A 25,678-nucleotide genomic window follows, 5' to 3' on the forward strand; every position below is an offset into this window, starting at 1 on the left:
GCATGCTCACATACATAAATGTAATAAGATAGAAAGATTTTAAAGCAGGCCTTGAACTCCTAAAAGGGCTGGGATTACAGGTTGTGCCACCATGTCCAGTTACAGACTCTCTCTGCTCTGTCCCTGATTCTGTCTGTCTATCTGCCTCTCTCTTTCTCTCTTTCTCTCTTTCTCTCTCTCTCTCTCTCTCTCTCTCTCTCTCTCTCTCTCTCTCTCTCTCTCACACACACACACACACACATTTAAATTGAAAATATACACCACAGGTTCATGTGTTCAAAAACCTTGGTCCTTTAGACTCAGAGGTTATAAACAAATAATCTTAAAGAGGATTTAAAGTTGGAAAGGAATGTGGGGTGGAGGATCCCAGGGATGTTGAAGAACAGGTTGGGGCCAAGTATGGTCAAACCACATTGTTGCGTGGATGACATCCACAAAGAATAAATAACATCTATTATTTTTCTTTTTTAAAGTCCTGGTTCCTGTCTGGTGAGGAGAGGATAGAGGGCTCAGGTGATGAAATCTGGATGGAGGAAGAAAGTGACCGGAAGTAGGGGTAGATGAGCCTTTGGAGGTAAAATCCAGGTTCTTCCTCACCCTGCTCCTCATGTCCCATAAAGGGAGATGCTTTGCTCCGCCATTTGGATTTTCTCATCACTGCCCTTAAGAAATGGAGACAGACAGTTACAGAGCGGAGAGAGTGAGGAGGCTGCGTCTGGCTCCCGCTCTCACAGCCATTGCAGTACATTGATCTCCATAGAGACAGCACTGGGGCAAGCGAGAGCCTGATAGGCACTGGGAGACTCTGTGCCTTGCGGAGGAAAATCAACTAAACATGGGCAAAAGAGATCCTAAGAAGCCGAGAGGCAAAATGTCCTCATATACGTTCTTTGTGCAAACCTGCCAGGAGGAGCACAAGAAAAAGCACCCGGATGCTTCTGTCAACTTCTCAGAGTTCTCCAAGAAGTGCTCAGAGTTATGGAAGACCATGTCTGCTAAAGAAAAGGGGAAATTTGAAGACATGGCAAAAGCTGACAAGGCTCGTTATGAAAGAGAAATGAAAACCTACATCCCCCCTCCTCAAAGGGGAGACCAAAAAGAAGTTCAAGGACCCCAATTCGCCCAAGAGGCCTCCTTCGGTCTTCTTCTTGCTCTGTTCTGAGTACCGCCCCAAAATCAAAGGTGAGCATCCTGGCTTATCCATTGGTGAAGTTGCAAAGAAACCGGTGGCGGGGTGGGGGTGGGGGGGGAGGAGAGAGAGAGAAAGAGAGAGAGAGAGAGAGAGAGAGAGAGAGAGAGAGAGAGAGAACTGAATCATTCTTAGAGGTTTATCCACATCCTTTCTACCAATCTTGTCAACAATCTTTCTATTTTTTTTCCTTCCATTCCCTTAATCATCTAGACAAGTTCTTAGGCACCAGCTTTACACCTGACCATAGGACATCTCCCTGGAAGACACAGGTCTGTACAAGTCATTCCCATCTTCTCAAGGGATCGGAGAGTTGACTTGCTAGGGTTCCTTCATGGTCAGCAGCTTCTGCCACTATGTTTTGTTCTGTTGCTAGAACTTGAGTTTCTATGATGACTAGGACCAAACCAAGAGTTATTTCTAAAAAAAAAAAAAAGTTACATAGTCAGAGACTGACGTCTACCAAGACAAACCAAAGAGCACAGCAATCTGAACCAGTTAGAAATCATTCTCTTCATCTTGATAGCCACAAAGGGTGGCAGCAGCGTTATAAGCCACAAAGGAGCGACTAGGTGAAGAAATTGAAATCTCTAGAATCTAGAGACATCAAAGCATCAAAACTCACACCTAAAGCTTTGGGTGGCAGTATATCAAAAATCACCAATTTGGTGGATGTATTTTGTCTGTCCCATACCATCAGTATGAAGAATGTATATTAGAGCTAAGGCTGGGAAGATGGCTCAGTGGATAAAATGACTTGGTAACACAAGTTGGGGATCAGAGGTTTAGATGTCTAGAAGCCACAGAAATATCAGGTGGGTGTGGTGGCACAACTGTAATCCCAGACCTTGGGATCTGTAGAGCAAGCTGACTAGACAGACAGCGGAATCAGCAAGTTCTAGGTTCATGCGAGGTATCTTGCCTCAGTACATAAGATGGAGAAAGCAGAAGTAGATTGGAAAAGGCACCTGATGTTGACTTCTGGCCTCACATGTCCACACCCATGACAACACTCCTATGCACATGCACACACACACACACACAAAAGAACACAATTTTTAAATATATTATGCTAAAAGGTTACATTATACAAGAAAAGGCAACCATGGGGTTATTAAATAATGGGACTATCAATAGAAACATCGTAATAGAAATGAATGTGATACAATTATAATGCAATAAAAGGCTACCCAGAATAAAGTTAATATAACAAGACAGGACTAATGCAAAACAGAGAAGTCCAGATGTGATGGCTTATGCCTGTAATCCAAGCACTTGGGAAGATGCAGTAGGGAGAGTACTATGAGTTTGGGGACAGGCTGAACTACAGAATACAGGATCCTCTCTCAATAAAATCACAACACCAAATCAAATCAAAACACTGCAAGCAAAAAAAAAAAAATGTGTTTGGATGAAACAGAAATCCTTACTAATGGGCTGGGAAGGAGATCAGTCATGAAGTCTTGGTGAATATATTGGGTTTCATCCCAAACACCACAGATAACGAAGAGGAGTAAAGAAAGAAGAAAGAAGAGAAGGCCACTTTACTGATATCATGGTATTTAATGAGAAATCCTAAAATTCCTTGCCTTGGGGTTGTTTGTGGCTTGATGCTGTCTTTGAAACCTGATGTCTTCCTTCCTTTGCTTTGGCTTCCTGGCCAGCTGGTTTCATCATGAAGTTCATCTCCTCATGGTTTGTAGCTGCAACAGTTAAGATTGTCGATATTTATTTGCACGTTAGAGGGGAGGCAGGAAAGGTGGGCAATAAAGCTTCTTTCATTTGTGTAAGGAGCAAACTCTTTCCCAGAAGTTCTCAGGCTACTTCCTTTTCTGTCTTTGAGATCAGAAATAGAACCGGCCTCTAAGGAAATCACAAAAAAGGGGAAATGGGCAATGGTTGATTCATCAACTGTGCCCAACCAGCTCCTAAACAGATAACAGATAGGAATCAGAAACAGCTCTTGGGCAGACAAAAAGACTCTGCCTCAACTGTAAATTTTTTTGTGGGGGGTAAATGTATTTGCAAACAACTGAGAATGGGGAGACCATATCCTGCCCTCCATTTCTCTAACCTACAATCTAAACTCATTCCTCTAGTTTTGTTTCTCAAAATTAGGTTGCCTGAAGTTTACATCAGTATTCCAATATTGTCATTATATAGTATTCTGCTAGTTGTGCTGAAATCTTGCAGACAAAGGTACAGGCCAATCATGAAGTGGTCAAGAAATGGTAGGGTAGGAAAAGATAAATGTCATGATTAACAGCTCTGCTGACTTGTAACCTTCCAACAGTAACTACATATGCAAACTAGACCCTACAATGAGGAAACAGTACATTAATGGAAGAAGAAGGAGAAGGAGAAGGAGAAGAAGAAGAAGAAGAAGAAGAAGAAGAAGAAGAAGAAGAAGAAGAAGAAGAAGAAGAAGAAGAAGAAGAAGAACAACAACAACAACAACAACAACAACAACAACAACAACAGCAACAGCAACAGCAACAGCAACAGCAACAGCAACAGCAACAACAACGGGTATTATTCCATGGTCAAAGTTCTAATATTATGTGAGAGACCTGGTTACTCTTCCAAAACACATCAAGTCCTTGAAGACTTTGGGCTAAGCAGTGTAGTTGCAAAAAAGGTTACTGAGCACTTATACATTCCATTTTATTACTGTTGTTTTACTGTTATAGACTGTGTTTCGTGAAAAGAACAAAGCTAAACTTAGCCCCTTACCAGTTCTCTATGTATGTTTACCATGAAATAAAGATATGATGGCCACAGTGGCTCATTCTCTAGAATAGCAGGATTCTAGAGAACGAGGCAGAAGAATTGTGAGTTTGAAGCTGGTCTTGACTATCCAGAAAGTGTCAGGCTATTCATGGCAACATGGAAAGACCTTGTATCAAAATATCAGTAAGATCAATGACAATAATATAAAAATTAAGGTTCTAAGGTCAAGAGAAAATTAGGTTCTGAAAACTGTCCTCTGACTTCCAAATGTAGGTCACTGTGTGCTCATATACACTTGGTCACAGAAATACCACATATGTAGGTGCACACACACACACACACACAAATAAATAAATATTTTTTGTTCTGTTTTTTAAAAATATTAGTCAGCCAATGATTCAGGCAACTTGAGTTTTTCTAGTTGGGTTTCTAGTTTCCACTTTCTCTTTCAAACTATATACACGTATGTTGTAGCTGGAAATGATAATTATGTGTCAACAGCCATATTTCTTTTTGTAAAATGCATTTATTTGCATGTGTTTGATCTGTGTGCGATGTATACCACGTGAATGCTTGGTGCCTGAGAAGGTCAATGAAAGCCACCACGTTCCCTAGAATTGGAGTACCAGGTTGTTGTGAGCTACCATGAGGTTCTGGGAATCAAACCCAGTTCCTCCAGAAGAGCAGCAAGTGCTGGTAAAGGCTGAGCCATCTCTCCAGGCTTTGCTTTATTTGCAGTACGTTTTGTTGTTGTTGTTGTTGTTTAAAATTAGGAACTGCTTGTCTTAATTCCTGGCTGTATAAAAGAACAGCAAGAACACAATAGGACGAAACAATCTTCTCCGGTTGGTACCTCGTTCCTCCAGTTCTGAAATCTGCCTTTTCTCAAAAATAATAGCCATTTTACATTGTTCTGTTAGTTGTTCTGAAATCTTGCAGACAGAGGTGCAGGGCAGTCATGAGCTGGTCAAAAAATCTAGCCTAGGTAAAGATAAAAGGCCGTGATAAGCAGCTCTGCTTCCTTGTGACCTTCCAACAATAACCACATATGCTAACCAGACTTCACATGGAGGAAACAGCAAATTAAAGAATGTGAAACACACACACACACACACACACACACACACACACACACACACACACACACACACACACACGCGAGCGCGCGCACACACACCTCAGAAAGAACAAAGAAGAGAATGCACTCCAATTGTTCAAGAGGCTTCTCTCAGCCAAAGTAACTATGCCACAGATGTGCCTCAAGAAAAAGAACAAACAAAAACCTTGATAGCTATCCCTGTTGCCTCTGTCTTAAACTAGGACAGAATAACCTGTTTTGCTACTCAAAATAACAGTCGGTGTCTCTTCTTTATCAGTTAGAAACAGGAGCTTTTTGCTTCATTAACTAATTAAGTCACCTGCAGAAAGAGTAGCTGGGGTGTGGCAACAGCATTGTAGCAGTGAATAATGTACTCAGATGACTCTAGCAGTGAATGGAAATCACATAGCCTAATGCAGTAGAGTAGGGCTGGGCTCAGCTTAATACCTTAATACCTTGTAACAAGGCCTCTTCTAAAACAGAAGCTGTGACTTTCAAGATCCATGTCTGAACAGCAGACATGATTCAAAAACAGACAATTATACCAACAGAGAAAAGGAGAAAACTTTATTTGTTTCATTGGCTATTTTATTTATTTATATTTCAAATGTTATCCCCTTTCCTGATTCACACACACACCCCAGAAACCCTCTATCCCTTTCCCCCTCCTCCTGCATTCTCCTATAATGGGGCATATAACCATCACAGGACCAAGGGCCTCTTCTTCCATTGCTGCCCGACAAGGCCATCCTCTGCTACATATATAGCTGGAGCCATGGGTCCCTTCATGTGTACTCATTGGTTGGTGGTTTAATCCCTGTGAGCTCTAATAGGTCTGGTTGGTTGATATTGTTATTCCTCCTATGGACTGCAAGTTCCTTCAGCTCTTTGGGTCCTTTCTCTAGCTCCTCCATTGGGGATCCTGTCTGTGCTCAGTCCAATGGTTAGCTGCAAGCATCCACCTCTGTATATGTCAGGCTCTGGCAGAGCCTTTCAGGAGACAGCTATATCAGGCTCCTGTCAGCATGCACTTCTTGGCATCCACAACAGTGTCTGGGTATGGTAAACTGTATGTGGGATGGATCCCAGGGTGGGGCTCTCTCTGGATGGCCTTTCCTTCGGTCTCTGCTCCACAAACAGCGATCATGTGTAGCTTGTTGAAAATAAAGCCCAAGAGGGTCCCACAAATGCTTGGCTCTGCTCTGCCTTGCTCTGCTCTGCTCATTGGCATGGCTACAATACCTTCATTTTGTCTTCAGAGCATCAATTTCTTATTCTCAAGTTGGAACAACCGTTGTCATCTAAGAAGCTTAGCATGCTTGATTTTTTTGTAAATAAGGGCAAAAGAAGGCTAACAGCTGCTCTTTGGAGAAACACATTGCAAAAAAAAAAAAAAAAAAAAAAAAAAAACCTGAAAAACTTACATTACTGAAAAACAAATCGTATGGGAATAAGGAAGATCAAATTGTGATAAAGAATGAGTCAGTGGGGTGTAGACAGTTAAGCCTTTGATGAGATTTCTCAGTTATTGACACGCAGGCAACTTGAAGTAAGAACGGGAGAAAAGGTCAAGTTGAATCTAAATGGTTGTGGGAAGCTGGGAGGAAGGAAGAATATATAAGAGTCTATTTTTTTTAAAAGTCTTGTGTTATAGGAGAAAAAAAAATAGCAAGCAACAGGGCAGAAACAATGGGAATTGTGAGTTTATCTGGAATGATTCATGCCAGAGGCCAGACTGCAGAGCTACTTACCAGGCTGATCAAATGTAGGTTTACAAAGAGGACACCGGATGAAGACAGTATGCAGGACCATCTGTTTACAATTAGCATAGCATTCTGACATGGTTTTCCAGAAATCAAAATAAAAGGGAAATCTAATGTAAAATATATGAACTGAGCAATATATTTTTTTCCTTTAGAAACTATTTTTGAGGACTAAAATGATGATGGTCGCATTAATATAAAGCACAGAAAAACAGTGTTTGGTTGTTTGAGACGGATGATAGCGTAGCGAGTAAATTAGTGTTTTGGTACACAAAGACCACACACAGAAATGAGAGGCCTGCTAAAATCTTTGCCAGATACAAAATATAATTCAGACATAAAAATGAATAGTTTGCATTGGTGGGAGTGCAGACAAATGATACTTTGTATCGAAGTGAACTAGTATCGTTATTTTGGGGACAGAATATCGGCATGTGCTTTACTATCCAGAATGATTGTGTCAATGATTCAGTAATTATTTTCCAGGAAATTGTTATTAATATATGTATGGTATAGGTTGGAATATATTACAGTATTACTTTTTAAAAAGGGGTCAAGAACAACAATATTTGTAAAATTCTCTAGATGGGTTTGTTAATATATGGTAACAATGCCAGGCAATGGCTTAAAAGCCCATGTGGAAAATGTTAATGTTAATACAGAATAATAAAGCATGCTGAGGAGCAGAAATATAAAGAATGGCTATATTCGCAACAAGGAGAGACAAAACATCCTGGTAATTGACTGCTAAAGTTGTTCTCTGACTTTCATGTGTGCACTGTGACACACATGAACCAATACACATACACACACACCCACTACCCCATACACACAAAAGCACATACAATTTTAAAAGAAATCTCTAGATATAGAAAATATAAATGATACATTCTTAACATAAATTGTCTTTGTTGTTGTTATTGGGTGTATATGATATATGACGTGTGTGAATATAGGCACATACATGTATGCCATGGTGTGTGTGTGTGTGTGTGTGTGTGTGTGTGTACATGTCAGTCAAAGAACAAACTTAGGGAGTCATGTCCCTCCTCTCACTGTGTGTTCCAAAGACTGAACTCAAATTATTAGACTTAAAAGACAAGCAATTTTCCTCAATTTCCCTGACCCAAAAAAACATAATATTTTTTGATATAACTTGTTATAAGGAAACTAAATCAATATGTCAAAGAGAAAATAAGCAAATGTTCTTTCTAAGGTTTAAGAAAATGTAAGTTTCTTTCATTGTTGTGTGTCCAGGCTGGGGCAAGACTGCCATAACATACCTGTGAAGGAAGATTCTGTGAACTTAGTTCTCTCCCTTCCACCTGTATGTGGGGGTGGTAGTTTGAGTGAGAATGGCCCTCAGAAGCTCATGGTTCTGAATGCCTGATTCCCAGTTGATGGACAGTTTTAAAAGGACTGGGAGATATGTCCCTGTTGGAGGAGAAACTCACTGGTGGTGAGTTTTCTGATTACAAAAGCCCATAACAGTCCCAGTCTTGCTCTTTCTCTGCCTCCTGCCTATGGATCAGATAAAGCTCTCAGCTCCTGCTCCAGCAACATGCCTGCCGGCCACCACACCCATCATGATCTGGCTGGCGGATTTCTGAGTTCAAGGCCAGCCTGGTCTATAGAGTGAGTTCCAGGACAGCCAGGGCTACACAGAGAAACCCTGTCTTGAAAAACAAAAACAAAAACAAGACAAAACAAAACAAAATGGATAATTTTTATCTTAAAAAAACTTGCATCTGAAACCATAAGCAAGTACCCAAATACATGCTTTCTTTTATAAGTTCCCTTGGCCATGGTGTCACTTCACAATTGCCCAGTGACTAACACAAAAATCCTGCGATCGGCTCAGGTCGCTAGGTTCACATGACATACTCCTTTATCTTTGGACCCATCTTACCAGACCAACAAGTAATTCTTACGACAGTAGATGGAAATAAGGAGAATGATCACATGAAATTCAGGGTCAGAAATAATAGTCCCAATCTAAACTGACTCACACAGAAGAAATAGAACCAGGGAAAAGTCACACAGAGGAAAGCATGGAACTTTCCCTAGCTCAAATTTACCATGTTTGAGATGCACAGAAAACACAGAGTTCCAGATGTACTACAGAGTTCTAATTTAAAAGTTGAAGGTTTCCACACCCCTCCCCCCCAGGAAGATAGAAGAAGCAGAGTTGTTTGCATGCTATACCTGATGTTATTTATTTAAATTGGATAATTGGGCGGGCAGTGGTAGTACACGCCTTTAATCCCAGCACTTGGGAGGCAGAGGCAGGCAGATTTCTGAGTTCAAGGCCAGTCTAGTCTACAGAGTGAGTTCCACGACAGCCAGGGCTACACAGAGAAACCCTGTCTCGAAAAACAAAAACAAAACAAACAAACAAACAAAAAAACTGGATAATTTTCATCTTAAAAAGCAATCTCAGGACAGAAAATGAAGGAATACTTGTTAATAAGACAACTGCAGTTTTGACAGTGATGGTCTATAATACAAGGCATATAAGAACACAATATAGGAGCACAAAACCACGAGGAAAGACCACGAACTTACAGTAAGCATTCTAAAGTAAATTTCATCACATAGTATAAAATGGAGATAAATAAATAAATAAATTGTGTTTATCCTATGAACACAACTTTTTTTTTTTTTAAACACAGACACCAAAGTACAGGTTGATAAGTACAGTTCTTCAAATTAATAAGTTACGGGAGAAACAACAAATCCTACGGAGAGGTATACAATGTGAATTCAATAAAACTTAAGCATGATAAATGTTCTTAGCAAACTAGAGATAAAAGTGCTTTTAGTGTCCATTTATAAATCAGAAATTATTCTTGGTCTTCAAAGCAGGAATGATTTAATATAAATGATTGGCTGCCATGGTGATGGAGGCCAAACCAGACATGATGATTCAGCTACTCCGGAGCAGGAGACAGTAAGCCCCGAGGTCTAGAAGGCTAACAGCAGTTTGCTTTTGGAGCCAGGAGGCTAGACATGGGTGAGAGGTCAGATCAGAATCACCTGGTGGGAACTGGTTCATGACAGGAGGTACCCTCTGGCAAGAGTTGAACCTGCAGAGAAGAGACAGGAATCACTGGAAATACCAGAAGACAACAGGATAATCTGTCATCCTGGCATCTCCTGCTGTTTCCTAGTAGCTATCCCATTGTGAAGTTGGAGGGCAAAGAAAACGGAAAGTACTATTTTATTGAACTACAGAATGGAGTAGGAGAAAGAGATGTGAAGGCACACTCATCAGAATTCAATAAATGATTGAACAGAGATGGAGGAAGTTGCTTGTTAAGGCGCATGAGCTTCACAAGTATTTCAATGACCTGGTTTTAAAACTTGGAGGTATAAATAGTATTATTATTTCAGGACTGATCTGATATACATATTTTATAAACAATCTTCCATATGTAGTAAATATTTTATTATACTTCCAAACAATAGGATACAAATTTATAAGTACACTCTAATCTCTTTTATTGTTTCCTATATTATTATACATGGTATGCAAGCACAGAAATATATGTGAACTTTGATAAGGGAGAGTATTTTCATAAAAGGCAAAAACACACCCTCAAATTATAAGTAAGGTATAAGACCTACAGTTGATGAACTGTATGAGGATGTAGCTGAATGATAGACTGTTTACATGGAGTGAATGAAGAGGATCTGGCTTCAGTGCTCAGCATCACGGATAGATAGATAGATAGATAGATAGATAGATAGATAGATAGATAGATAGATAAAAAGGAGTCGGCAAATCGTAAGACATGAAATCAACTCTCTTTAGTGATGACCATTTAAAATTCAAGTGCTACCCATTCAGGGAGGCATAGAGAACTGCAGTGTCAATGAGAGGTCTACAGACCTGTTTCCACGTTTGTCTATGTGAAGGAATCGTTTCTTTTGTAAAAGTGATTTTATGTCTTTGTATGGGTGCTTGCATGAATTTATGTGTACCATGTGTTTGCAGGTGTCCTCAGAGGTCAGAGGACACTGGATCCCCCAGAGATGGAGTGACGGGAGGTTGTAAACATTAGGTATTGGACCCTTGTCTTCTGAAAGAGCAGTAAGTGCTCTTAACTACTGAGCCATTTCTCCAGCCCCACAAGGAGTGATGTACATAGAAGACTACATAGTCTTACTTGACAGGGTGAAAGGTGAGTTTTAGGCAGAATGCCCCTTTATAGTTATAACTCCTCATAGATTGTCACTTCTGCCAAGAGAATATTGCTTAATAACACTATAAATGATAATTTCAATGCATTAATGGCATAAATATTCTCCATCCAATTTCAACCCATCATATTCTGACTTTGACATTTACAAAAATTTTTCATGACCGTTAAATCATCCATTATTTTACAAAATCATTCGATGTCCACATTTTCTTTTAAAAAAATCCTAAACTAATAACTTCTTTAACCTGAGCTGATTATCTTAATATTTAAATCTGGTCTTCCTCAGTTTCCCCAACTCAGGTACGTACATGTCCATTATATAAGCTAACAAACAAACAACAAACAAAACTCATGATGAATAAGAGCTGGAGAGATGATTGAGAACACTAGCTGTGCTTCTAGAGGACCATAATTTTATTCTCAACATCCACATGGTAGCTTACAACCAGCTGTTACTCCACTTCTAGGTGATCCAACACCATTTTCTATTACTCTTGAACACCAGGCACACAACAGGTGAGCAGATATGCAACCTTGACTGTACATGAGTACCACCTGAAAAGTTGTTTAAAATATTACAATCCCCAGAGTTCACATGCCAGATGCCAGGAGTGGATGAAGAAGCCTTGATCTTGAAGCCCCACAGGTACTATGAGGAGGACATGTTGTGAATCTTGTCAACACAGCCATGCAATGATTTGGGGCCCACCCTTCCTTTGAAGAGTGAACACATTATGGGTTCATTGTCACAACCACGTGACCTCTCAGGGCAAGTCACTCTATAGGAATCTGACAGGATTAGAGTGCAAACTAAGTACATGAGCTTAATAGAGAGAGTGGAGCTGTTTATAGTGTGATGCAACGATGCTAGAAGCTTTGTAGAAGCTTAGGTACCATTCTGTGTTGACTGAGTCTGAATCCTTGCTTTTGTGTGCACAATGCTTGTGTAAGGAAATGGCGATTCTGGGGCCAGCAAGACAGCACAGCTGGCAAAAAGTCTTAGAAGAGGCCCTTGGTCCTGTGAAGGCTCGATGCCCCAGTGTAGGGGAATGCATGGGGGGAAGGGGGGAGGCAGGAGTGGGTGGGTGAGTGGAGGAGCACCCTCATAGAAGCAGGGGCAGGGGGATGTGATAGGAGGTGTCGGGGGGAGGGGGAAGGGGATAACATTTGGAATGTAAATAAAGAAAATATCCAATTTAAAAATAAAACAAAACCAAAAACATCTTGTTGCCAAACTTGACAACGTGAGCTCCATCATTAGAAACCATACAAAGAAGGAAGAGACCTGACTCATACAATTTGTCCCCTGACCTCTACACACACACGTTCTTGTACCTTTCTACATTAAATTAAAAAATGGTCTTATTTTTTTTAAAAGCCGACTCTGACCTGCGCATAGATACATGTTGCAGTAATGTCTGCCTTTGGGAGGCTGAGCCCAAGGATCGCTTTGATTGTGGGGCCAGGGTGGTGTGTCTAGTTCATTTCAGACCCTATCAAAAACAAAATAAAGCAACGCTGGAGTTGTACTTCACTTAGGTAGAAAGTTTCCGGGTATGCAGGGAGTCCTGGAGGTGAAGTCTAGCAACCCCACAAACTTGATTTGGTGATCCACACTTCTAACCCCGACATTTGGGAGGTGGGAGCAAGAGGATCTAGAATTTACCTTCGTCCCCAGCTCTGCGATGTGTTTAAGTTCATCACCTGGGATATTTGGGATCCCATCTCAAAAGACAAAGCAAACAAAATTATAAATAATAAAAATAAAGGATACGGTAACTTTTAAACGTTTAAAGCCACCGATGCAATCAAACAGTGTTTCCGATGGCCAAGGAGCGGTGTCTGGAGGAGTTGTTTATGTGAAACAGCTGTTTCTGACGCCACAGTGTCCACGCTTCCAGAAAGACAAGACAAGGCAAAGTGTAAGAACAATCAATCCAAGGGTTGAAGGGGTGGAGGACAGCTGGCATCGACTGGAACTCGTTCAGCCAGCCAGCCATCTGTTTAAGGGAACCATTTCTACTTAAAGAACCTCCAGTTAGGCAAAGGGATTGTCTATGCCGACTGCCCCTTTGTAGACTCCAGGTTGTAATTTTCAGTAATTTGGGAGAGACTCACAGTCAGCGATGAATTTTGCGCAGTGGACGAAGGTTTTTGCTTGACTTTTTTAAGGCAATGTGGAATGTTTGGCCACCTGGAGTAGCGCCTGAGAGTGGATGTAAAATGGAAAACGCAGTCAGCGAGGCTGATTAATAACCACAGGCAGAAAAATAGGCCAAGTGGAAAAACTTATTCATGTAATTGCCTCATTTTGCTGACTGCAAAAGGATTTGTTTTAGAAAGGATTTCAGCTGTTTAACTTGGTGAATTGATAGATCAGGGAACGATCTAGAAATGACATCATACTGTTTATATCCCAGAATATGAAATTTGAACCAAAAATGTATCCCCCCTCTTTTGTATCCACCTCCCAAGAAAGACACTGTCTTGCGAAAATAACGATTGTACAATAACAACAATTCCGGGGAAGAAGAAACAGGAAGGCAGCTTTCCTAAAGGGCTTTCCTAAAGCTCACGGGCACAGAATTATTCAAGCCAAAAAAAAAAAAAAAAAAAAAAAAGAGAGAGAGAAACCTCCACGTTCTTTATCTAGACGTCAGAACAAATGAGAGACTACAGAAATGGCCTGGAATTTCATTTACCTGATAATTCACTCCAACGTAAAAAACATAATTCATGTATCTAGTAAGAAAATTCAAAACGTAAATAAAGTTAAAAAATGAAATTTTCTCTGCTCTGGTCTCCCACCACCAGTTGGAATTTCCCTGAAGATAATTATGTTAGTCTGTTTCCTTCTACGAGCAACTTTTACACTCATCCCCATACGGAGAATATTTACCTTAAATACTTCTCCAACATCAACAACTCTCTCTCTTTTCCTTTTTCTTTTTCTTTTTCTTTTTCTTTTTCTTTTTCTTTTTCTTTTTCTTTTTCAAACACACTTCTCTATGCAGCCCAAGCTGACCTTGAACTCGCTACTGTTTTGTAAGGCATTTCTTGCTTTCTGAGTACTAAGATTAATGGTATACTTTTGTTAGACATAGGCCTGTGTTCCCTGCACTTAGGAAGGAGAGTGAAAAGGAGGTGTTGGAAGGCATACTTAGCTACACAGCAAGTTTCCAGCAACCTGGACTGCATCGGGACCTGTCTGAAAACATTCTAAATAAAACAGTAAAATATCATAATTAACACTTTTAGTAAGCAGACAGACATGTATTTCTTCTTGCCATATTGGTATATTTAATGACTGTGCCTTGCTCACATCTACCCTGCATGAGTCCTCCTTAGAATATGATTTTTTTCTTAATATTACGTAAAAGAATGTTCAGGGTCTAGGCTATCTAGTTTTGTTTTCTGTTTAATCATGTCATTCTCCTCCTCCTCCTCCTCCTCCTCCTCCTCCTCCTCCTCCTCCTCCTCCTCCTCCTCCTTCTCCTCTACCTCCTTCTCCTCCTCTTCTTTCTTCTCCTTCTCTGCCTGTTTCTCTGTGTGTGTCTCTGTCTCTCTCTGTCTCTCTGTCTCTCTCTGTCTCTCTGTCTCTCTGTCTCTCTCTGTCTCTCTGCCTCTCTCTGTCTCTCTGTCTCTCTCTCTCTCTCTCTCTCTCTCTCTCTCTCTCTCTCTCTCAGATATTACTATGTAACCCTGGATGGTCCAGTGCTGGGATTAAAGGTGTGAGCCGCCTCACCCAGCTAATCATTTATTTTCAAGATACTTTTACTTTCATTGTATGGATCTATCACATTTATTTAAAATAATCTTCCATAAATAATATTATTAATACTGTGGTTTATGTACTTATTGAAGATTATATAATAGATTCCTTCCAGTGAGATCGCTGCCAGAATATGAATACATTCTGATGGCTGTGACTTAAGTGCTCTCCAAACATGGTCCCAGCTCATATTCCAATGTCATGTTAGGTGGCTTAATAATCACCATCTTGCTAACAATGTGGCACTTTCAAAATATTCACTAATTTTATTAGATTGATATCTTGAACATCTCTATTAGTCCCAATTAGTGGTAAAGATGGAGAAAAAGAAACTCAAGCACTCTATAATATAATATTTTGTTCTTCAAGTGGATGTTATATCTTGAATTTTAATTTTTCTTTCTTTCTTCCTCCTTATTTTTCTTTTCTGAAATGGGGGCCTTATATTACTAAGCTTGGCCTTCAACTCTCTAAGTAACCAGGGATAACCTTGGACTTTCTTTTTTTAAAAGATTTTATTTCTATCTGCCCGAGTGTGAGAGCTTTTTGGGGGGTGGTGTGGAGGAGAGGGCATTATGTTATAGTGCTTGTAGAAAAAGGCCTGAAGAGCATCCTATCCCCTGACTCTGGAGTTAGAAGCAATTGTGAGTCACCTGACTATGACCTGAACTTGAGTCCTCTGGATGAGAAGAAAGCCCTCTCAACTTCAGAAGTATCCCTTCAGCCCTGACTTTGAACTTCTGGTTCCCTGAAAATCCATTTCAAGTGCTGGGATTATTGGGACCATGAGTGTGTGCCAGGACATTCCACTTTAAGTGTGATTGGATGATGGACCCAGGGCCTCATGCACACTAGCTAAGCTCTCTAGTAACTGACCTATATCCCCCCAAAATTTAAATATTTGAATCTGTATAACTACTTGCTGTTAACAATAGTTTTCTTGGGGGTGATGAAGGACTATTGGTATTTTTCTCTCTTTTCTTAAGAGAGACATATTCTACTGCTTTCTCGTTGTTTCTCTCTTTCTCATTTATCTATCTACCTACCATTTTCCCTCTCTCTGTGTCTCTGTGTGTATGTATTGGTATGTGTGTATGCACATATGCATGCATATGCAAATGGCATGATGTACGTATGAATATACATAGGTGGGGGGAGGGGGGGATAATTTCCTGTGTTGATTCTTGCCTTCTACTTTGTTTTTGAGATTGGATCTCATTCTCCATTGTACATACCAGGCTAGCTGGCCTATGAGTGCCATAGTCTTCTATATCTCCCGTCTTGCCACAGGAATGCTGGGATTATAGTCCAGGCTTCCATGGCATTTTTGCTTTTTGATTGCTATGACAAAACAGCATGGCTAAAGCAACTTATAAAAGGAAACATTTGATGTGGGGGCTTATGGTTCTAGGCCATGAATCCATGGAGAGGCAGGAAGCAGGCAGGCAAGGTAATGAAGCAGTAGCCGAGAACCCACATGCACAAGGCAGAGAGGGATACCTGGAAATGGTGTGAGCTTTTGAAATCTCAAAGACTTCCCTCAGTGGTGCACCTCCATCAGCAAGGCCACAGCGTCAAATGTTCCCCAAAACAGTTCTAACATCAGGGGACCAAGCATTCAAATATATGTGCCTATGTAGGGGTGGGGATTTTCTTTCAGTCTACAACATGCGGGTTCTGGAGACCCAAACCTAGGTCCTCATGCTTACCCAACAAAGATTTTATCCACTTAAGCCTTATCTCAACTCCCTTATTGTCCCATTTTCCCCTCTGTGAGTGTGAATGTGTGTGTCAAATCCAGAGGCCAACCTCTCTTTTTGTTTCTCTGGTGGAGTTCCTCGGGCATCACCCACCACGGTTTTGTTTGTCTATTTGATTAGGACATGATTTCTATAACCCTGGCTGGCCTGGAACTTGTTCTGTAGACCAGGCTGGCCTTGAACTCAGAGATCTGCCTGCCTCTGCCTCCCCAGTGCTGGGATTAAAGGGGTGTGTCACTGACGTCTTACCTTTTTGTTGTTGTTGTTTAAGTTGAAGCTTGATTCATAAGAAACACTCCAAGTGGGGTAAGGTGTACACCTCCCTACTAGACTGTACCTCTGTTTTTTTTTTTTTTTGTTGTTGTTGTTGTTGTTGTTGTTGTTTTTTATCATATTTGCCAGCAGCAGAACTCAATAAAAATAGAAATACCCTGAAGAGCAGAGAGAAAGATCAAGGAAGAGAAGAAGCAATGAAACCTCATTCGGCTAATTCTCTGGCTTGTCGGCAGCTTTCCTGAAAGATTTGTTTGTTGTAGAAGTTGAACCTATTAGCTTAAACAGGGATTAACTCTGCTGGCTCTGCCAGGGCGCAGACAATTAAGACTTATTGGGAATTAATTGAAAATAATGCAGTCTGTGAGATGGGAGGGAGATAGTTGAGAGGAAGTAGGGCTGAGTGCCTTGAACCAGACAAGAAAAAGAAGGAGCAAGAGTCACCACTTGATCAAAGTTACTGTGAGCTGATAGGAAGCCTTGGAGCCTGAGAATGAGAAATGAAGAGATGAATCTACACAGACGAGCAGCGGCGCAGAGGCAAAGTGAGGGGTGTTTTAAAGAGTTTTAATCTCCTTTGGCAACTACAACAGAGAGACCTACACTGAGAGGTTTTTAAAGTACAAAAATGAGTTTTGCCCATTTGCTGAGGCTGTGAAGTCCAGGATCAAGGGGTGTTTCACATTTGATGAGAAGCCCCTCTTTTGGCTTCCATGTTGTATCTTCTTGCCGTGTCTTTATACAATGGAACAGTTCAGTGAGCTCTCTGAGTTTGTTTTTTTTCATACATATATGTATATGTGTACATATATATATGTATAAATATTATGTATATCTGTTATTATCTATTTAAGGTTTGGTTAGGGAGATGTCACCACTGCACACTGCTCCTGCAGAGGTCCACGTTTGTTTCCCAGCACCCATGTCAGACAGCTCCCAATGGTTTCTAACTCCAGACCCAGGGGGATCTGTTGCCTTCTCTAGATTCTACCAGCACTTGCATTCCTATGTGCTCACATGCCCCCCCCCCACACACACACTGACATACAAACACATTTACACATAATTTAAAATATAGAGCTACAGATTGTTATAATATGCCACCTGATGGGATGTGATTGGGAACCAAACCTAGGCCCTCTTCGAAAGCACTTCCTGCTCTGAACTGTTAAATCACATCTTTATACCAAGTTCTTGTTTTTGAGTTAAAGGCAAGAATCTAATTCTTTTGTTCCTGGTCCCAGAACCTAATTATCTTTCAAAGGCTCCTGTTCTGAGTCTCATCACCTTGGGGGTTTGATGTAAGTTTATGCTCCGAAGGAGACATAAACACTCAGACCACTGCACCACAGCACTCAAATGAATTTATTGAACTCCCTATGACATTTTTTTAAAAGAAGTATTTACTTATTTATTCATTCACTCACTTAATTTCATTTTTTGGGACAAGTCTCTTATGGCCTAAGCAGGACTTGAATTTACAAGTCAAGGCTGACCTTGAATATCTGATCTGCCTGCTTCCATATCCCACAAACTAAGATTACAGACATGCATCCCAGGGGAGTGGTATTTGCCTACGGAGATTAAAGAAAGAGTCAGTAGCCCATTGAAGCAGGAGGAATAGTTGTTGGCCAGCAAATTTCTGGTGTGAAGCCATGTTCAGGTCACTGAGAGGACAATGTTCTGTTTCTGTCCCACATGAGCAGGATTCCCTTAAGATCCCACAGAGACAATCTGTGAAGGTATAGAGGAGGTGACAAGCCCATGTGACACAACCAGATAGTGATTGTTCCACGGTACTGTGCCCAGACCTTTAACAGCTGTTAACCCTGTCCTCATCAGAGCACCACAAAATGGGGGTGGGGGGCTAATTACATTGCCCAGTTTAGATTAGGGGGGACTGAAAGTTGGAAAAAATAAGGAATTTGCCCACATTTGAAATACTGCTAATAGGCAGAGCTAGGATTTGTACAGGAACCTTCTAGTTCCACATTCAAAGATGCTATCACACCATTAGCATTCCCGTGGAGATTCCGATACTACACCTAATGCCATTTAATAAGCAACTAAAGCCTCTGCCTTATCCTGGAATTCAGACAGGAACGGACCACTAAGCCCGATAAACAGTATCCAACCTGGCATACAAATTTCTGTTCAGCTACTTAACACTATTTAAGTTCATTGGATTTGATGGCTAGATTTCTTGGCATGTTTTATCCCCAAAGAGAAGATTTGAGTCATTCAGCTATAGACCTTTTAACCTTTAAGCCTGATGGTATGGAAATGCTACAGTAGTGGAAAAAAGTAACCAAATTGACAAAATTTAACACATCAGGTTCTTTGTGGCTCAAAATATAGAAGAAAGATAGGGCATGGGGTAGAACTGTCATTTCATATGGTGCACACATGCAAGCAGAGTCCAGCAGTGACCAGGAAGTACACAGAGCCAACCAGCCGTTCTCCACCTGAAGGGACTCAGAGTTCAAGCTGCTGTTGGTTTGCATTGCCTTCTGGACTGGTGCATTTGAAATACTCTGCAGAGCACTGGCCCGGGAAGCTCTGCCTAGGTGCCTATTGAATACACTTTTGGAATTTTTGTTTTAAAGGGAAAATGGCCTTTTCACCTCATTAGTGATGAGGAATTTTCAAATTGAAGAAAAATTATTTTCAAATTTTCACCAGGGCAATGATGGCTCCCATTTGTAATCCAAGCCTTTGGGAGGCAGAGGTAGAGAGCTGAAACTTTAAAGCCATACTGGGCGACATAGGAAGTTCTAAGTCATCCAAAACTGTACGATTTTACTCTATCTTAAATTGTAAAAAATAAAGAAAGAAAAGAAAAATAAAACTTCAGTGCTGGTAATGATTCTGGGAAATCAGTGTTACACATTCTTAGTATGAGTGTGAACGATATATTTTATTTGTAGTCTGACAATAACCATTTGGAACAGAAGAGTAAGCAAGATGGCACCTGCCACCAAGCCTGATGATCTGAACTTGAACTCTGAAACCTACATGGCAGTAAAGAAGTGACTCTCAAAAGTTGTTCTCTGATCTCCACCCATGTCTCATGGCATGCATACAAGCACAGGCATCATATATGCACACATATAAAATAAATAAACAAAGGAAAAACCTACTTTAAAACAAACTCCTTTTGATCTTGCATTTTCACTTTTGAGACTTGAATGTATTCTGGAAAGCAAATAACTGATTAGAATAAGCCCTTCACACACTATGGAATATTAGATTATTTCTTGCCACTTTCTTTTATAATAGCAAAAGAAAGAAGAGTGGGGAACACTGTACGTTCCCATCAGGAACAAATGGGTTAAGCAGTAGAGGAACATATATATAGTGCATGCCAGGCCTTACCTTTGATTAACATAGACAATTTGCAAAGATTAATCATTTATATGTTCATATATATGTACATATATTTAGTAATTAGATCTGTGTAGAAACTGTATACTTATTTATTGTAATCTTATTTTTAAATATTTGTTTTTATTTTTAATTGTGTATATGTTTGTGTATGTGGATGTCTGTGTGTGTGTTTGTGTGCATACATGCGTGCACATGAGTGAAAGTACTTGTGCAGGCCAGGGATATCAGAGCTCGCTGGACCTGGAATTATAGGTGGTTGTAAGCTACCCAGTGTTGGTGTTGGCAAATAAACTCAGTTCCTTTGCAAGATCAGTATATGCTCTTAACCCTAGTGTCATGTCTCCAGCCTCGAGCTAAAGCAATTTAAAAATGCTTGCTTATTGACTTGGAGAAATATTCATGGTGAACTGCTGGGAAAATCAGTGGTAGATATTTAGTATATTATTTATTTAGTAATATATTTATAAAGTAATATTTAAGAATTTACATTTATAGAGCATATTGTAAATTTTACAAAGGGCAAATATTTTAATGTAAATTAATTTTAAAAATTATTTTTCAGTGCAAGTACTGAAACCAGGGCTTTAGAAATGCAAGGCAAACCAAGTGCCCTACCACTAAACAACTGGCCCAGCTCAAAGAGTCTTAGTAAGGAACAGTGAGCCACTTTGTGTTACCAATTTTTGATGGTTCTAGAGATACTGGTATCAAATTATCTTCTGTTATATTAATAAAATGATCAGTTCTTGACAAAGCATTTTATCTTTGATTTTGTGCTACTGTGAAGGAAAGTGTGCAAAATACTGTAGTTTCTTACTTTGGATTGAAGTTTTCAAGGAAACAGGCATAAAACATTTATTTGTTTTATTACTAACCAATAAATCTGTTTCTCTAAAGAAATTGGAAATTTTAAAGTTTTAGAATTATTAAATACAAAAAATAGAAAACACGAAATATCAGTATGGCCTGAAGCTGGTGGGCTGGACTATAAAGACCCCCATGTGATATTACTGGAATTGGATGGTTCCGTGTTTTGGCTTCTGAATCCAAGTCTCTCTTATAGATTTGTTGTCAAGTTACAATTCCTTGAAAGTAGTTCTCTCAGATGACACAGACCATCATTAGCAGGTGCACAGGATAAGTGATAGAAAAGGCAGTAAGAGACAGGACAAACTTAACCCTGAAAGTCACACAGCTGGCTATTTAAGGATGAACAGACATCCGGGCACCTGCTACTCACTTAGTCCCCTGCTACCTGCCATTTATTTATTCCTTTGTGTAGTCCAAAAGCTCATCTTTGCAACTTTCAAGTTTCTGTCACATCTACTCTCAAGTAATAACTCTAACACATTTTTGAGATGTATAATGATATAAGAGTGAGTTACGATAAAAATATAAGTGAGGGAGAGATTAGAGGAGCTATATTTTATCTAGAGAGGGAACATGAAAATTTGGAGGCTTAGAAAAGCAATAGGAAGAAAAATGAGTTCCATACAGCATCCTTCTGAGGACTCCTTACATAGCAACAGATTTATAAAGATGAAGTTTATAGAGAAAATAAAATACTTTAGTGTATACTGTAAATTGCAAGGACATATAAATGTAAAGGAGGGGAAAATGACAAGTCAGACTAATGAATAAGTATAGGAGAGTGGCAAAGAAAGAAAAACAAAACCACTGGATTTAATGAAATCTAGAAGATGCCAATTCACAGAGTATTAGGAAACTTTTAATGAGATTATTTTGGAAATACCTTCAAGTATTATTTGAAGTGTACTAAGTCACCTGCATTCTCTTACTTTCAAGAAAATATCTTCATGTTAATACAGAATTTTATATATATACATATAATATACATATATATTAAACAAATGGCTTGACAAGTTTGTCTTACTCCTTTACTACCTACTGCTTTATAAAATTATTCTGTTTTAATAAGGCTAGATGCACAACTCTATCATGGATGGCTGGTTGGCATTCTAGTGTACGGATGCAGTCTTTTGGGAGAATAGGCCTAGCCTTGAAACTATTGGAAATTCCTTAACTTCTAAAACATTAATAAAAACAGAAGCACTCAATTGACCTGTGTTGAAAACTCCCATCCAGAAGACATACTTCAATCCTATTGGCAAAAGGGCGTGGACGGGCTTGCCTTACCACATCTTTGTTAATAATGGATTCCATTTGTTATGGTTGCTATTGAACTGTCAATCTGGTAAGCAACAAAATGAATGAAAACTCTCATCGTCAGTCATTTGTATTTTGATTCTTCAGCGAGAGTAGCCATACAGCAATGCTTGCTTGCGTGGTGTTTTGAAGAAGAATGCCCCCCAGAGGCTCCTGTATTTGAACACTTGGCCCCCAGTTGCTGGCACTGTGTGTGGAGTTCTAGGGGTGTAGACTGGCTAGAGGAAGTACATCACTGGGGACAGCGCTTTAAGGTTTCAAAGCTTCCTGCCATTCCTAGTGTTGATTTCTTATGTTTTGACCATTCAGCAAAGGATGTGATTGCTGTTTGCTGCCATGCCTCCACACCATGACAGACTCTGGTACCATAACCCAAGTGAACTCTTTCTTCTATAAGTCGCCATGGTCATAGTGTTTTATCACGGCAATAGAAAAGTAACAAATGCATTCTGAATACATATAGTATATACTTATGTATACACTTGTGTTGCTCCTTTTAGAAGGTTTTGTTAGCACCTAGTTTTCTATGCACTTTAAAAAGGGATATTTGTTTCATATTTGTTTGTTTGTGCTTTATATCGAAACAGGGTTTCCTATAGTTAAGAAGGGCCTCAAACTCAGTATATAGCCAAGGCTGCACTTAAACTTTTGATCCTCCTACCTCCACCTTTCAAGGGTTAGAGTCACAGATGTGCAGAACCACACCCAGTTTATGCATTGCTTGAGATCAAACAACAACATGGTAAGCAAGCATTCTCCCAACTAAACTATATCTATACCCTAACCAATTCAAAGTTTGAATCCAACATCTATGCTTACAAAAATCAGAAAGCTAAGGAAAGAAAAAAGGAGACCTCATGGGGCTGACGCTGGTAAAAGTATTTCGCACTAGTTGTTTGTTTTATTACTACAAGATATTCTACATTATGATTGTAGTGGACATTTAGAACTTTGCTGAATTCTCCAAATAACGTAACCATTTGAAAGGATGCTATCAGCACATATGGCTATAGGAGACTCCAGAATACAGGAAGATGACTGCTCTATCACAGACATCAGAATGAAGAAAAATGCATTATTACATTCATTGGGGACACTGTGGAGATGTCTATCTGCTCTATGGAACCAGCACAACTCCAGGGTCAGAACTAACTATCAGTATGAGCAATTGCATAAGACTGCAAAGAAAGAAGTTGCTATGGGACCTGACAATTGAAACAGTCATTTCTCTTCCAACTCTTTCCTATCTCTCCTTCTCTATGTGCAGGATGTCTGCTTAGCATCCCAGGGAAGTGGAACAAATGACCAGAAGAATTAGATCATTGGGCGCTTATTCCCTGAGGATCTCCAGGTTCTTGCATATAGAGATGCCAAGCTCTGTCTAAACTACAATTCTTTGCTTCTATAAATCTGATTTAATTTATGTATAGACTTACATTGTAAAATCTACTGTTACTATTTTCACAGTAGTAACCCAGTAGAAAAACAGACCTACCACATCTGATTTATATCTCTGGGTGCCTATTTCCCTATGGGGAGCAGCCAAAGAGTTTGCCAATGGTCTTCATGAGTGGCACATGTCAGGGAAACATTGTGTTTGGGTGAAAGTTAAGGAGATTCTATTAGACATTTTATTTTTATGATTCTGGCTGGGGATGAAACCTAGGTCCTCATACATGCTACCCAAATCTGTGCTATTGTTGAGGAATTCAAGATACCCTAGAGAAAAGACCACCGCTGACACAATTTGGATTATAATTAGTTCAATTTACTGAAGCTACTAGGAAGACAATAATCTTTAAGCCGAATTAGAGACTGCTACAGGCAGAGGGGTAAGGGAAAGATTTTTAAAACTGAAAACCACAAAAAAGACCTTGAGTACCAGTGAACCAAGAGCTGTTTCACTCTGCCAAGATAAGATAGTCAAGACAACTTCAAAATAGACCTTGAATGTCCATATAAGCAGGATACTGAAGCTCCCCCCCCCCACCACCAAAAGCAGTCATATTATAAGTAGATGATCATGGCTGTGCATTTTTGGGTCAAGGAATAGAACTTCCCAGAACCTGAGTCACAGACAAACAGATGGCTATTAGGTAACAAGATGGATGCCCAGTATCAAATGGACTTTCTTTAGTCATCGCACTACCATGGGGCTACATCTTTGTACAATTTTTAAATTGCCTACAATGAGTACTTTGATACCTTCTGGGACCTGCTTCAGCCTTGCCTTTTCTTTCTGCAAAACAACATAAACTGAAGAATTTTGTGCTCTTTGGAATGGAGACGCTCTTGAGATTCAGGGATTTGGAAGATCCCTGGCAAATGAAAACAACCCTGAAGGCTTTTGTGGGTGTGAAGTGAAATGCAAATCTTTATTCCTAAGAAAAATGTTAATTAGCTTTTACAATTGTTGGTTGTAGAGTGTGACTTCTGTGTCCTGGCTGGTTCCTCACTTTTTCTTTTACTGATTTTTCTATAGGTAAACAAATGTATTGAATGTTTAAAAAAAAAAAAAAAAAAAAGACCTACCCAAGAACTCATGAAAGGCTATCTTTGAACCTGATCTTACTTATTAGATCAAATGCTACCAAGTGAGTCTTTGGAGATGTGTTTACTCTTTTTGTCTTCCAGGTGACAGCACTGTAACTTTTGAGAACATATTGCTTGATTTCTTAAAAAGCAAGCATGTATGTGTGTGTGTGTATGCTGTTCCCTTTCTTAAACGAAGTAAAATCTCAAAGAAACACAAAAGTGAACTTAAATAAAATGTATATGTTAACATTCACATACTGATATCAAACATGATGACCCTAATTTCACATGTAACTGGATTAGACGGCACAGCCTATATTAATCGCAGGCTTGGAGAGTAGAGGCAGGAGAATTTAGACAGCAAGGCCATCTTTGACTACTTTGTAAATTCTTAAGGCCAGTTTTGTGTACATGAGATTCTGTATCGTTGGTTCTTAATCTGTGGGTGGCAATCATTGGAAAACACATTTCTAATGGTCTGAGGAACCCCACTATAAATGTATTTTTGCTGCTACTTCATAATTGTAAGTTTGTTTCTCAGTGGTGGCTTGGTGCCTAAGACCATAGGAAATATCTGTTTTCTGATGGTTGAAAACTCAGCCATCTTAAAAAAAAACAACAACACCAAAAACAAAAACCTAAGGCTGGGCATTATGGCACATACCTTTAATCCCAATACTCAGAGGACAGAAGCTAGTAGATCTTTGTGAATTCTAGACATGCCTGGTGTGCATAGTGAGTTCAATGACAGTAACAGCTACACAGAGAGACCCTGTCT

At 39.7% G+C, this 25,678-nt stretch overlaps 1 pseudogene; it reads left to right on the forward strand.

Moving 5' to 3' along the window:
- Positions 1 to 835: 835 nt before the first annotated feature.
- Gm29767 overlaps positions 836 to 25,678 on the forward strand; it is a 33,505-nt pseudogene continuing 8,662 nt past the window's right edge.

This window comes from Mus musculus, chromosome 13 (genome assembly GCF_000001635.26).
Source record: "Mus musculus strain C57BL/6J chromosome 13, GRCm38.p6 C57BL/6J".
In the NCBI taxonomy this organism is placed as follows: Eukaryota; Metazoa; Chordata; class Mammalia; order Rodentia; family Muridae; genus Mus; species Mus musculus.